Source organism: Myotis lucifugus, unplaced genomic scaffold, assembly GCF_000147115.1.
Source record: "Myotis lucifugus unplaced genomic scaffold, Myoluc2.0 scaffold_20, whole genome shotgun sequence".
NCBI lineage: Eukaryota > Metazoa > Chordata > Mammalia > Chiroptera > Vespertilionidae > Myotis > Myotis lucifugus.
In genome coordinates, this window is record NW_005871068.1 from 908872 (window position 1) to 923308 (window position 14437).

At 38.7% G+C, this 14437-nt stretch overlaps 1 protein-coding gene across 1 annotated transcript in view; it reads left to right on the forward strand.

Annotated features, from left to right (window-relative positions):
* PHEX (phosphate regulating endopeptidase homolog X-linked) overlaps positions 1-14437 on the forward strand; it is a 188492-nt gene that overhangs the window by 99793 nt on the left and 74262 nt on the right. The window lies entirely within an intron of this gene.

Below are 14437 nucleotides of genomic sequence, written 5' to 3' on the forward strand. Positions count from 1 at the left end.
TTACATTAAAAAATAGTGCTAGTGTCAAGGAATAGAACTAATTTGCACAATGTGGAACAATGGAACTGTATTAAAAGATGAAACTTGGACTCGTAAATATTTAAACATTTTATAATATCGGCAAGTAGTAATAGTGTAAATGTGGTACTGTAAAAATGTTTAGTTTTTAAGTGTATATTAGGGATTATTTTGGGTTAAGGGACTGGTTGGTTGTAGGACTTTGAAAGCAATTGGGAAATGCCATGATAGCCTCAGAGTAAAATTCCAAAGGCCCAAAGCCAACAGCTGCTTTTTAAAAGTTATGGAGAATTGTTATTACTTTTATTCTTGCCATGGGTGGGGGAGGTTTAAAGCCTGTCTTTATTATTTGTCTTTGGTCCAAATCCAAATTGACTATGTTAGGAATTCACTTAAAAATACATGTTTAGCCCTAACCGGTTTGGCTCAGTGGATAGAGCCTCGGCCTTCATACTCAAGGGTCGCAGGTTCAATTCCGGTCCAGGGCATGTACCTTGGTTGCGGGTACATCCCCAGTAGGGAGTGTGCAGGAGGCAGCTGATCGATGTTTCTCTCTTATCGATGTTTCTAACTCTCTATCCCTCTCCCTTTTTCTCTGTAAAAAATCAATAAAATATATTTTAATAAAATACATGTTTAGTTGGTTTTGGAGAATCAATTTTGATATATTGATTTTTTAAGTTCATAAGGAAAGAGTCCATTAGGAATGTTTACATTCCCTGTGTATATTTTGTGATGCTCCTCCCCTTCAGCCCAAGATGAAACTAATAGCCATGACGTGTTTGCTTATCTGCTATCTCTGGGGTGCGTCTGCTGCTGTCAGTGGCTCCCTTATCTGGCTGCTGGTCCTGCTCAGTCAGTTGTATGGGAATGTCAGTTCCATTAATAACCCGAGGGCCAGACAGGCAGATAGTGGAAAATAGGTGAAGAGAGAGAAATTGTATTTAACCTGGTCTTCTGAGTTGTCATTTTCTAGACCCTAGTATAGCTGGGGAAAGGCAGAGGGTGTGACAGCAAATCCACTTCTGACAGAATCTCATTTATGAACCAGAGAAACAGCCTGATATCAACAGTAGGACGAGTGAAAGAAATTGTAAAAGAAGGTAAAGATTTGGGGTTGGAAGCAGGGCTAGGAAGAAATGACACGACCAAAGTATGCTGATAGAAGGAGGCACTGCCAATTTTACAAAATCAATCTCAGTGTGATTTTAAGTATTATCCTTGGTGTTTCAAATAAATAAAATTTCTTTTTTTTTAAAAAGGAATTTATCGAAGGATTAATTCCTTATAGTAGATTTTGGAGTTTTGTGCTGTTTTTTTTCTGGATCATTTGCCAGAGGGAAGAGAGCAAGTTTTAATTTTCTTCATGTCGGTAGAATGACTCACTTACTGCAGTGGTTCTGTGCTGAGTTCCCTATTGCTGTGTCACAAATCACTCCAAAACTTGCTTAAAGCAACATGCATTTTATTATTTCTCAGGATTCTGTGAGTTGGCTGGGGTTCAACTAGATGGCTCTTCTACTGGTCTTACCTGGAGTCTCGCATGCAGTTGCATTCAGATGGCGGCCGTGGCTGAATGTCTTAGTAGCTTCTTCAGTCATGTGTCTGGTACCTCAGTGTTCTGGCTTCTTTCTCCAGCAGGGTAGCATGATCCTCTTCCAGGGACCTGTGGGTTCCAAGAAGGAGGAAGCAGAAGTTGTTAGTCTTCCTAAGATCTGGGCTCAGAAGTCCCATAATGCTCTATGTGCTATATTCTCTTAGTAAGACCCAAAGACAAGGCGAGTCTGTATTCAAGGGCAGGAGAATGACTCCATCTCTCTATGTGAGGACCAACATGAATATACAGTGAGGGTAGGCATTATCGGCAGCCATCTTTGGAGAGTACTTAACTATAATTTCTGTTCTTTGCCTCTCTCATTTGTGTTCAGTTTTGTATTGTTTACATTAGATGATTTTGAAGTATTTTTACCTCATCTTTAACACCTGACCACTGGGTGCCTTTAACTTTTTTTCTCTTTTCCTATTCCACTGGTTAGGTTGTTTTTTATTATTGACTGATTTTTCCCCCCTTAGCTCAAGACCAGTATATACATTAACTCACAGAATTATTTGAGTAAACCTAGTTATTATTGAACTATGATGGGGAAAGGTCTCAGCCTCAGGCTGTAAGACCTGCCTGCATAGGTGTAAGAAATTCCTATTAGGCTTTAGAGCCCAGAACTGGACTAAGCCACAAGGAACCCAACCCATCTTAGCAGATAAATCATTTTTTTCAGTTTTACGTTTGAGTTCCTTACTAAATAAACTTAACTTTCAGTATAGACACCCCCTACACTGATTTCTTTCTTTTTTTTTTTTAATATATTTTATTGATTTTTTACAGAGAGGAAGGGAGAGAGATAGAGAGTTAGAAACATCGATGAGAGAGAAACATCGATCAGCTGCCTCCTGCACATCTCCTACTGGGGATGTGCCCGCAACCCAAGTACATGCCCTTGGCCGGAATCGAACCTGGGACCTTTGGGTCCGCAGGCCGACGCTCTATCCACTGAGCCAAACCGGTTTCGGCTACACTGATTTCTTATATGTACTTCATAACCAAAGACTCCTGGCATTGGAAAGGACCATGCTTCACTGAGCTAAGGTAAAGGGGGCAGATAGGCTACTTTGGTATAGTCTGGTGTTCCCAGCACTGACACTCACTATGCAGGCTAACAAGAGCTTCTTGGTGGGGGTTTGTAAGGATTAAACTAATGAGACGAATGGGACTGTCCCAGAGCAGGATAAAGTTGAGGAAAAGGCTGAGGTTGCGTCCTTTAGGGCTGCAGGAAGAGCGCCTTTGCTTAATACTGATGTTAAGTTATGAAACAAATCTGCAAGTTTATGAAATAAATTCGGCTGGTTGTTCTAGGCTTTTGGAAATGAAAGTTAAGGTTTGGCAAAGTGGTTTGTATAAATATGTAATAAATTGTCTTCCAACGAGGTCCTATAAGTTCTAAGTAATTTCTAATTTCCATTAAAAGTTATTCACAAGAAGGAGCTCATTAGAGCAGTTTTGAAATGAGAAAATGAGAGCATAGAAGAGGAGAGAATCTCTTCTCCTTCTTTTTGTTTTTAAAATATATTTTTATTGATTTCAGAGAGGAAGGAGAGGGAGAGAGATAGAAACATCAATGATGAGAGAGAATCATCAATTGGCTGCCTCCTGCAGGCCCTATTGGGGATCGGGCCCACATTGGGGATTGGGCCCACAACTTGGCATGTGCCCTTGACTAGAATTGAACCTGGGACCCTTTAGTCTGAAGGCTGATGGTCTGTCCATCGAGACAAACCAGCTAGGGCTCTTCCCCTTCTTTCTCTCTCTCCTCACTTCCCAAACCCTCCCTAATAACCATTGGTAACTTATTTGAGTGTTCCTTCTCAACATCTAATGGGAATGAGAGCTGTATGGGGTGCCACATGATCTTTGAGGAGGAGCTGGAAGCTCTGCAAACTTTCATTCTGGACGCCCCTCAGACTAGGCCATTAGTAGTTAAAAAAACAACTCCTCAAAGGTGATTCCAAAAAGCAGCCATGCCCCCCCCCCCCCAGTTTAATTGAGAAGTAATTGACATATAGCACTATATAAGTTTCTGGTATACAGTATAATGGTTTAACTTATGTATATTATGAAATGATTACCACAATCAGTTTAGTTAGTACCATCATCTCATAGAGATTTTTAAAAAAGTAAAACAGTGTTTTCTTTGTGATGAGAAGTCTTAGGATTTACTTTCTTAACAACTTTCATATATGTCATACAGCAGTGTTAACTATAGTCATAATGTTGTACATTACATCCCTAGTTCTTATTTATCTTGTAACTGGAAGTTTGTACCTTTTGGCCACTTTCCTCCAATTCCCCCTCTCCCCGCCCCCTATCTCTGTAAACCACAAATATGACAACTTTTTCTATGAGTTTGGGTTTTGAAAACAATTTAGATTTTTCATATTAGTGAGATCACACTGTATTTTTCTTTGTCTGACTTATCTCCCTTAGCATAATGCCCACAAGGTCCATCCATGTTTTGCTAATGGTAGGATTTCCTCCTTTTCATGGCCGAATAATATTCATATGTGTATGTTAATCACAACTTCTTTATCTTCCTCCAGTGATGGACACTTAGGTTTTTTCCATGTCTTGGCTATTGTAAATACTGAAGCAATCAAGTTTGAGAAGCAGAGCCCTATTAGAGCAGTGCTGCTCAAATTGAGTGTACATACCCGTCCCCCAGGGACCTTGTTAAAATTCAGATTTTTTAGTAAGTTTGGAGTGGAGCCTGGGATTCTGCATTTCTGACAAGCTCCCAGGAAAGGTTGATGCCCCTGGACCATATTTTGAGAAGTGATAGTGTACAGCAGGAGTTGGCAAACTGTTCATGTAAAGGACCAGATGGTAAATATTTTGGGCTTTATGGACAATGTGGTCTCTGTTGCAGCTGCTCAGAGGTACTAGCATAGCATGAATGCAGCCATAGATGACATGTGAACAAACAGGTGTGGTGTGTGTCAATAAACTTTATTTACAAAAACTGGCAGCAGCTGGAATTTGGCCTGCTTGCCGACCTCATCTAGAACTTTCTTAGTCTCAAGTTTTTGACTAACATCTTGCTGCTTTCCTCTCTTGTTGGGCTGAATCTTGAATAAGAATGAAGTGGTTTTGTAAGAGTTTATTCAGTGGCTTTGTTGAATGATGAATAATTGATGATGACATTTAAGCTGCTGTTTACAAACAGTCCACGTTGTCCCTTGGCTGTGGCTCATTGCTTTGCCTTGCGTATAGGTGGCCTTTCTGATTTCCTTCTTTAGACTGCCTTTTCAAAGATAGATCAAAACAGAGCTAAGATTTGTTCCAAAACATGGCCCATGGGCATCCCAGAATAAATAATCAGGTCTGAACTGTGGAGGCAGAGGGTGGCTTTGGGTTGCAGCTTCTTTATCTGTCTTCTTCCATTCACGTCTGGAGGTTAGTCTGTAGGGATGGAGGCTGGTACTGTGACTATCTGAGAGGTAGAGAGCAGCGAGGAACCTAGACCCATGTGATTCACATTGACGTATGCCATACCCAGAGGTATGGCTATTACAGCAGCAGAAAGTTACATGTTGCTGGTAATATATTCTTACAAGCAGATAATGCAGGACCAAATTGTCAATTTTGGGGGACCCAAATTTGGAACCAAAGACTCTTTACTCCAAAGATCCATGTTCCATCTCATGGGCTTCTGGGGTAAGGTTCAAAGGTTCCTGGTCTGCTGCTTATGGTACGTTACGGCACTTGTAACTCCAAAGCCAGTCACAGTTAAGCTTCAGGAAAGTTTGGAGTTGTATTGGTTCAAAATGGAAACTGGCTCTCATTTGTCTTTATGACAATGTTAAGATCCCTAAGGGAGAGATGTTATTCCTCTTTTGAAATGGGAGGATGAAAGCCAAAAATCCTTGAGCTAGGGATGCTCAGGCTGGACTCCATTTCTCAGGGTGTTTTTGCCAGTGGATCTCTTCCATGAGGTTGACAACCTTCTCTCCCTGGGGCCCAGTTCCCTGGGACCTTTCTCTTACTCATGAAATCTCATTTAGCTCATTACCTTGACTGGTCTGAAAAATAGATGTTCTGATATTTCCCAAATAGAAAGACTTTCTTACCTTTCCTTTTCTGTTTGGACCTCCTCTCTTGGCCAAGTCTTAGGGCAGGATGGAGAATTTCTTAAAAGTATACATAAACTCAATCTGCAAGCGCGTTGTCATTCTTACAGCTGAAAATATTATATGCCTTAGCATGTTGAATATGGTTACTGATGCAGAGGTGGTCTATATGTTATAAATTTTTAGTTCATGTGGATTTATAAAGTTAGTAATATTTGTATATTATTTTTAACCTGCAAAATACAGGGCATTTTGGGAAAACATGGGCTTTTTGAAGTTAGATTAAAGCTAAATTAACCTGGGTTCAGAAGCTGGCTTTAGCCCTTATTAGCCTATAGGATTTGGGGAGAGTTATTTCTCCTTTCTGAGTCTAAGCACCTCAGCTAGGAAATAGACATGATCTGTACCCCCTTGTGGAGTTGAAGTAAACTTTAGATGTGATGAGGAAATACTTAGTCCAGCACCTAGTCCCTAGTAGGGGTTCAGTAAAGCCCATTGTTTTTGTTAATAAAAATGTTGTTTGCTCTTTGAAGATGACCTTTTCATAAGGAACTTCCTTTTCCTTCCCATTCCAGACCATCCTGTCCTATCCCATCCTCTGCATTCTTCTAGTAGGCTTTTCAAAATTTTATTTTGCATCTTGTTCTCCTTATGTGACCAACTGTGAACTTCTTGAGGACAGGGATGCAGTTTATTAAACTATGTATCTCAACTCCTTCTACACATAACACGACGACTTTCACAGATGTACTGTTGAGTGAAAGAAGCCAAACACCAAAGAGAACACATTTTTAAGTTCAAGAACAGGCAAACCTAATCTATGGAGATAGAAGTCAGAATAGTGGTTATCAGAAGGGTTATTGACTGGCAGGGCACCCAGGGCAGCCTTCTGGGTACTATAAATGTTTTAAATCCTGTCTCAGAGCTACAAATACAGCCGTGTGTGTGCGTTTAAAACATCCTTGATCTGTACACTTAATATTTGTATGCTTTGTATATGTTATAATTCAGTAAAAATTTTAAAAGATGTTTTCCAGTCTCTAGTGCTTGTTTGGCAATTGGTAGTCATTCAGTAAAAGGTCAAATATTGAACTGATGTTATGATGAAGAAAGTGTGGTCAGTCTTAATCACCAGATGATTAAGGAAGATTAAAAGGCCAAGTTTTATGGAAGTTGTAAATAGAATTTGGAAAAACACGGCGGATGAGAATCATAATTAGAGTTCACACTGTTACTCATAACACTTTGAATCTTCACCTGTTTGAGAAAATATGGTAAATTGGCATTTCAGGACTTGTTATTTAGGACCATGTGTGCAGGTGGCATGTCAGGGAATGAAGGAGAAAGAGGGAGACATGCCCATCAAATTGGTGGAAAACCTCATTTTTTGAGTCTCCACTTCCTTCACCTCCATCTTTTCTTCCTTCCCTTTGTCCTTTTTATCAATTCTACTTTGAAATGAAATCTGCAACTCTAATAATTGCTCCTGACACTTGTGCAACAATTCTACCAGATGGTATTTGAATTTCAGGTATTTTGTGAAAAATGAAAAGACCAAACACATACACAAATAAATGAAGGTTGAATTAATCTTTATAATTAAATGGAATATTACCCTGTTATGACTGATTTTAGCTTTCAAAATGGATTGCATGCTAATTTTTCAGTGAACTGTAATTGTATTAACGTGGCTTTTTAGATGACTCAAAGTACTTACAAATGGATTTTGCCAAATTACTGAGAGAAAAGTTATTGGAACTTTTAATCTAAACAACTTTGAGATCTTGGGCTATATTTGTATAATGAATTATAGTTGCAAAGCATTTTCCAATTGTTGATTAATTCTTTGCTCCTATCATCCTGGGATTTAGGTACCATTGGTCAGAAATTAAGTTGAACTGTAAATACATGAGACACATTAAAAAATTTGTGGAAAAGAATATTATGGTGTGTTTTTTCCCCCATAAAATGCTCCTAATGGCATAATAGTGGTGACTATTAGTGAAATCCCTAAGGAATATTGAAGGAATGGAGGAGCCTTCTTCTTATGAATGGCTATTACAATGTCATGGCTTCCCAGAAGTGGGTCCAGAAACCTGGCAAACTCCACAACTTAGAGCAGTGATGGTGAACCTTTTGAGCTCGGCGTGTCAGCATTTTGAAAAACCCTAACTTAACTCTGGTGCCGTGTCACATATAGAAATTTTTTGATATTTGCAACCATAGTAAAACAAAGATTTATATTTTTATATTTATTTTATATATTTAAATGCCATTTAACATAGAAAAATCAACCAAAAAAATGAGTTCGCGTGCCACCTCTGACACGCGTGTCATAGGTTCGCCATCACTGACCTAGAGCAAAGAGTGTCTCAAACACGAGCATGCATGAGGATCTCCTGTAGCAGTTGTTCCTAACTCAGGGTGACATTGTACCCCCAGCGGACATTTGGCAAGGTCTGGAGATGGTTTTGGTCACAACTGGAAAATGAGAAGGAGAAATATTGGCATTTAGTAGATAGAGGCCAGGGAAGCTGCTAAACAACCCACAGTGCACAGAATAAACCCCTGTAAATAAGAATAAGTTGTCCCAAATGTCAGTAGTACTGAGTTGAGAATCCCTGCTTTATGGTAAGGTTGTTATAATGCTGATTCCTGGATTGCAACCCAAAGACATTCTGACTTAGTAGGTCTGAGGTAGGTCCATGAATTTGAATTTTTAACAAGCTCCCAAGTGGTGCTGATGCTGCCAGTCTAAAGCTTTAAAAAGCCCTGAACTAGAGGACTCCAAGGTCAAAGGAACAGGCAGTATGTATGGGCATTGCCTCTACAGTATCCCCCTCTGTTAGAAAAACTATGACAGTTCAGAAAAGTTATCTCATTTGATCTCTCCCCCATTTTTATGAGGATGGTGGTTCAAAAGTTTTTTTTAAGCTAATAAAGAACTGTTCAGCTCAGCCAGCATGGCTCAGTGGTTGAGTGTCAACCTATGAACCAGGAGGTCACGGTTTGATTCCAGGTCAGGGCACATGCCTGGGTTGTGGGCTTGATCCCCAGTGTGGGGTGTGCCGGAGGCAGCTGATCAATGACTCTTATCATTGATGTTTCTATCTCTCTCCCCCTCTTCCTTCCTCTCTGAAATCAATAAAAATATATTTAAAAAAAGAATTGTTCTTGTCAGAGGTAAATATTTTATTTTTTAAAATCTTTATTGAATTTATTGGGTTGATATTGGCTTATATAGGTTTCAGGTGTACAATTCTATAATACACCATCTGTGTATTTTGTTGTGTATTCACCACCCCAAGTCAGTTCTCCTTCCATGACCATTTATCCACCTTTTACCCTCTACATCCTCTGACTCCCCTTTCCCGCTGGTAATCACCATACTGTTGTCTGTGTCTATGAGGTTTTTTGCTTTGCTGAGTCCCTTCACTTTTTAAATCAGTCCAGAAATGCCCCTCCCCTTTGACAGCTGTCAGTCCGTTCTTTGTATCTATGAGTCTGTTTCTCTTTTTTTTTGGTTAATTTATTTTGTTCATTAGATTCCCCATATAAGTGAAATCGTATGGCACTTGCCTTTCTCAGAGGTAAATCTTAATGGATGACAATTCCCACTCAATTGAGCTGTTGATGAGAGAACGGGAGTATGCTTATTTAAGTTAATCTCCAGCTTGCCTGTTTAAATAAGTAGTTTAACAATTGGAGGAGGACTAAGTAGCTGATTAAACTTATCTGAGAAATGTTAAGTGTTAGGGACCAGATGTTGCATGTGCATTTCTAAGCCCTTTGACTCTTGACATTTGCAAATTATTTTTAATAATTTGTATACATTTTTCTTTACCCCAGTGCATTGATTTTTTTCCGCATGGTATTGATTCCCATTTCTGGTTAATATTTTTATGCTGGCTGTGTTTTAAAATTCAGGTATTTACCTCAACAAAACTTGAAGCATTATTACAATTTCATCACATTTTTATATCTTGTTGGAACTGTCCAAAAATATTAACCTTTTAGGGGTTAATATCCAAAAAATATGTTGACCTCATGTAACTCAATAGCAAAAAAACACACAAAAAAACAAAACCCAACCAATCAGATTAAAAAAAATGGGCAGAGGTTCTGAATAAATATTTTTTCAAAGAAGACATATAGATGGCCAACAGGTACATGAAAAGATGGTCAACATCACTAATCATCAGAGAAATACAAATCAAAACCATAATGAGTTATCACCTCACACCTGTTAGAATGGCTATCATAAAAAAGACAAGCAATAACAAATGATCCAGCAATCCCACTTCTGGGTATTTATCCTAAGAAAATGAAAACACTAATTTTAAAAGATATATGATGGATTTCAGAGGAAAGGTGGGGGTTGAGAAGAGATTAACAACGAATTTATATGCATATATGCATAATCCATGGACAGACAATAGTGCTGTGAAGGCCTGGGGAGGGAGCAGGAGCTAGATGGAGGGGATCAATCGTGGGGGGGGGGAGGGTACTTTCAACTATAAAGATAAATTTAAAAAATTAAAACAATTAAAAGAGATATATGCACCTCTATATTCATTACACTATTTTTTTACAATAGCCAAGATATGGAAGCAACCTTAGTGTCCATTTATGGATGAATGTGTATACACACACACACACACACACACACACACACACACACACACACACTGAGTGGCCAGATTATTATGACCACCTGACATTTGTAGGCAAATTAGCTATAATTTCGCGCTGAAGTTGCTAGAGGGCCAGACCATTATAAATAGGGAAGCAGGTTGTTTACCATGACAGTAGAAGTGATTTTTTTCTGAAGATATGGGTAAACAACACGATGTAACAGCCTTTGAATTTGGGATATATTTGAACCTGAGCGGCCAGATTATTATGACCACCCCATCAGTACTTCGTTGGGCCACCTTTTGCCTTCAATACTGCGGTGATTCTTCTTGGCATTGACTCCACGAGATGTTGAAAGGTGATGCGAGGAATCTGACACCATGCCTGATGAATAGCACTGTCCAGTTCTGTGAGATTTGATGGTTGTGGAACCAGCTGCCTGATGGCTCTTTTAACTTCGTCCTACAAATGCTCAATTGAATTGAGATCTGGTGATTGTGGGGGCCACCTAAGCAAGGTAAAGTCTCCCTCATGTTCTTGAAACCACTCCTGCACAATATGAGCACCATGGCATGGCACATTGTCTTGTTGGAAGAAGCCATCTCCATTGGGATACACCATCAACATGATAGGATGAACTTGATCAGCAACGATACTTAGGTATGTTGTGCTATTCAGATGTTTATAATGATCTGGCCCTCTAGCAATTTCAGTGGGAAATTATAGCTAATTTGCCTACAGATGTCAGGTGGTCATAATAATCTGGCCACTCAGTGTGTGTGTGTGTGTGTATGTGTACACACACACACACACACACACACAAAGGGATACTACTCAGCCATAAAAAGTATGAAATCTTGCTATTTATGACAACATGGATGAAACTTGAGGTTATTATTCTAAGCGAAATAAATAAGGCAGAGACAAATACTGTATGATTTCACTCATATGCAGAATATGAAAAACAAACAAAAAACAAAATTCATAGATACAGAGAACAGATTTGTGGTGGCCAGAGGGGAATTGGGTTGTGAGGTGGACAAAATGGATGAACGAAGTCAAAATGTACAAACTCCAGCTATGAAATAAATAAGTCATGGGGATGTAATGTTATGTACAGCATGGTGACTACAGTCAATATTCTATTATGTATTTGAAAGTTTCTAAGAGAGTAAATATTAAAAGTTCTCATCACAAGAAAAAATTTTGTAATTTTGTATGGTGATGGCTGGTAACTAGACTTGTTGTGGTAATCATTTAACAGAATATACAAATATTGAATCATTATGTTGTACATCTGAAACTAATACAATGTTATATGTCAGTTATACCTCGATAAAAATGAAATTTTCTCCCTTAGTTTTTCCTTGCTTTTTTTACTATTCGTTTTGAAAATTTTTGGAACCTGTTATGTAGAAGAAGTGTTGGCAAACTGTTATCTGCAAAGAGTCAAATAATAAATATGTTAGGCTTTGCAGGCCCTCTGTTCTCTGTTGCAGCTACATAACTTTGTGTCTGTAGCATGACAGTGGCCATAGACAGTACATCAGCAAATGAACATGGCTGTTGTTGGAGAGGAAAAACTTTTCCTCTACCCTTTTAGGTTCAGTGTTTGAGGGCCTGTGAGTTAAACTGACAGATTAGCAAGAGAAAAGACAAAGTACCATATTCCCTTGAGTGGGCGGGAGAACACAGAAAATGTAGCTCAGAGAAACAGTGAAAAATTGGGCCTTATTTACCACCTTAACAAGTGAAGAGAATTAGGATTTCAGGGGACATTAAATGTTGGGAAATGGCTGAGAACTATATGGGGGAAACTAATGGAAGGGAAGGTTTGTTTAACTAAGGTCTGTTCAGTTTCTCATCCTGGTGCTGATTTCTCATCTCTGGAGATAGGAGTCATGCTTTCTCCCTAGAATGGGAAGCCTCCATTAAGGGGGACTTAGGACATGGAATTCTTTTGTAAGTCTCTGCTTTGGGGCAGATAAGGGTAGTACAGAGAAAGGCTCTTGTTGCATTTGTTGATTCTCAAATGCCTTCAGGTCAAAATAATTCTTATGCCACAGCGGTATATGCTGGACCCCTTCACTGTGTTCCAGTAAAACTTTATTGAAAAAACAACAACAGGTGGTGGGCTGGTTTTGGCCTGCAGGTTGTAGTTTACTAACCCCTGATGGTAGAGCCTGGTGTGTTGGACAGAGAAAGATATTATTTACTTTTACCATATACAAATCTAATGATAATATAGGATTGTTCTGGCTCGTGGGCGTATATCTATCTTGGCTGTGTCTGAACATATAGATTTAGCTAATTGAGACTTAGGATACTCATTTGAGCAGGTCTAGCAGCTGTTCTATTTGCAAAAACTTTGTGAGCAATTTACTACATGATTGAAAATAATAAAAAGGTATTAATTTTTTAAAAAAGATTATATGATCTGGCCACTCTCCTATTCAGTTTTGAAGGTGATGTATGAGAGTTGTCTATATTTTTTAAGGTAATATTGCCCCTACCCTCAGGAGGATGTGTTGTTTTATGGATTAATCATAGGATGGTTTGGGGTTCTTAATTCTATTGCTACTCCCTGTTCCATTTATTTACTAAGAAAACATAAATATCGATTTCTTTCTTTAACTCTGCTGGATACAGTACCCCCCCCCCAAGTGAGAGGACCATCACAAAGACACCAGGGACATGTTTAGTGTCATTGTGGCTCAATTATGATTTACCTGGGGAGTAGTTTCCTTTTTCAGACTGGAAAAACTGTCCACCTCCAAGATACATGGAGTTGGTGTTTTCAAGAGAGAGGATGGATGGGTGGAGCTGGCTTATAATTTGGAACATGCCTTCCTAGAATGTTGTCCATACTGGAGAGAAATGGGGACTGTCTGTTGCACTGAGATGGTCCTCAGGCAGGGTTAAGGATGAGAGACCTGAAATCTGTGCATTCCTGTCTTCCAGCTCTTGTAAAATCAAAACTGTGACTTGTACTTGTACTCTCTGATTCATGGGAATGCTTACCCAGCCTCCACCCCAGCATGATGCATGAGCCTGTGAACCACACCCAAAAGCAATTTGCAGAATTAAAGTTTTTGAAGATTCATAATACATCAGTGCCATTCTTATCGAAGACAATAAAATTAGATTTGTTAGATAACTGCATTGTTATTATTTGTGGGATCCAGATAGCCTCAAAGGATATTAAAGCCTGTTCCTCAGGCTAATCTTCATCAATACCATTAGCTCTGCTTAGGATAATATCTTCAGCCAATCATTTGTTTGGCATTATGGAAACAGCCATTGCTTTGAAGGATAGCATAATTTATGTACACTCTCCTGAACTTCTGAGTGCTTAAAGCTCAGATTTTGATTTATGTTTATTAATTATTACAGAACTCATCAGAGAACAAGGCCTTGGTGTGGTTAAGCCTGACTGAAACTTTCAAAGCCATTGCAAACTTAAGAATGTTGCGCTATAAATTGTTTATTAAAGGGTAGTTGATCATCAGTGGTTCCATGTTGTCTTATGTTGGTTAATTTAATAAAAAGGAAAAATATGCTGAGACTTAACTATGTAGAGAAAAAACACAAAGCTATTTAATTAAGTGATTAAAGAGAAAGCTTTGATGTAATACATGCAATGCATTTGAGAATTTACCTGACTCTCCTAAATAGACAAGTCAGTAGGGATTAGAACAAATGAGCTTTCTGTCTTGCTTTTTGCCGATCAGCTTAATACTAAGTGGCTTTGAAAATTCAGAAGTAAAGCAGTCAACTTAACCAATCTTTAAATCAGTTTGGTCATCTGTGTAAAACTTGTATGCTGTTTCAGAGCTCACAGCTAAATGAAGCAGAATTACGTTTGGTTCTGTTCTTTCCCTCAGCACTATCAAGTTGTAGTATGCTTTGTGGAAATTTCTGCAGGGGAGGGGGGTGACTTGAGTTTAAATCATATTGTGTTTTAAATTTTCAATGGTTTTTTGGAGTTCAATTGTGATATTTTCCTCTCTCAAAATAATAATCTTCACTTATGAGCTCTGTTATTTCCACAGAAATTAATTGTAATTTTTAAAGCTGTAGCCCTAAGATTTCAGGGAAAGTAATA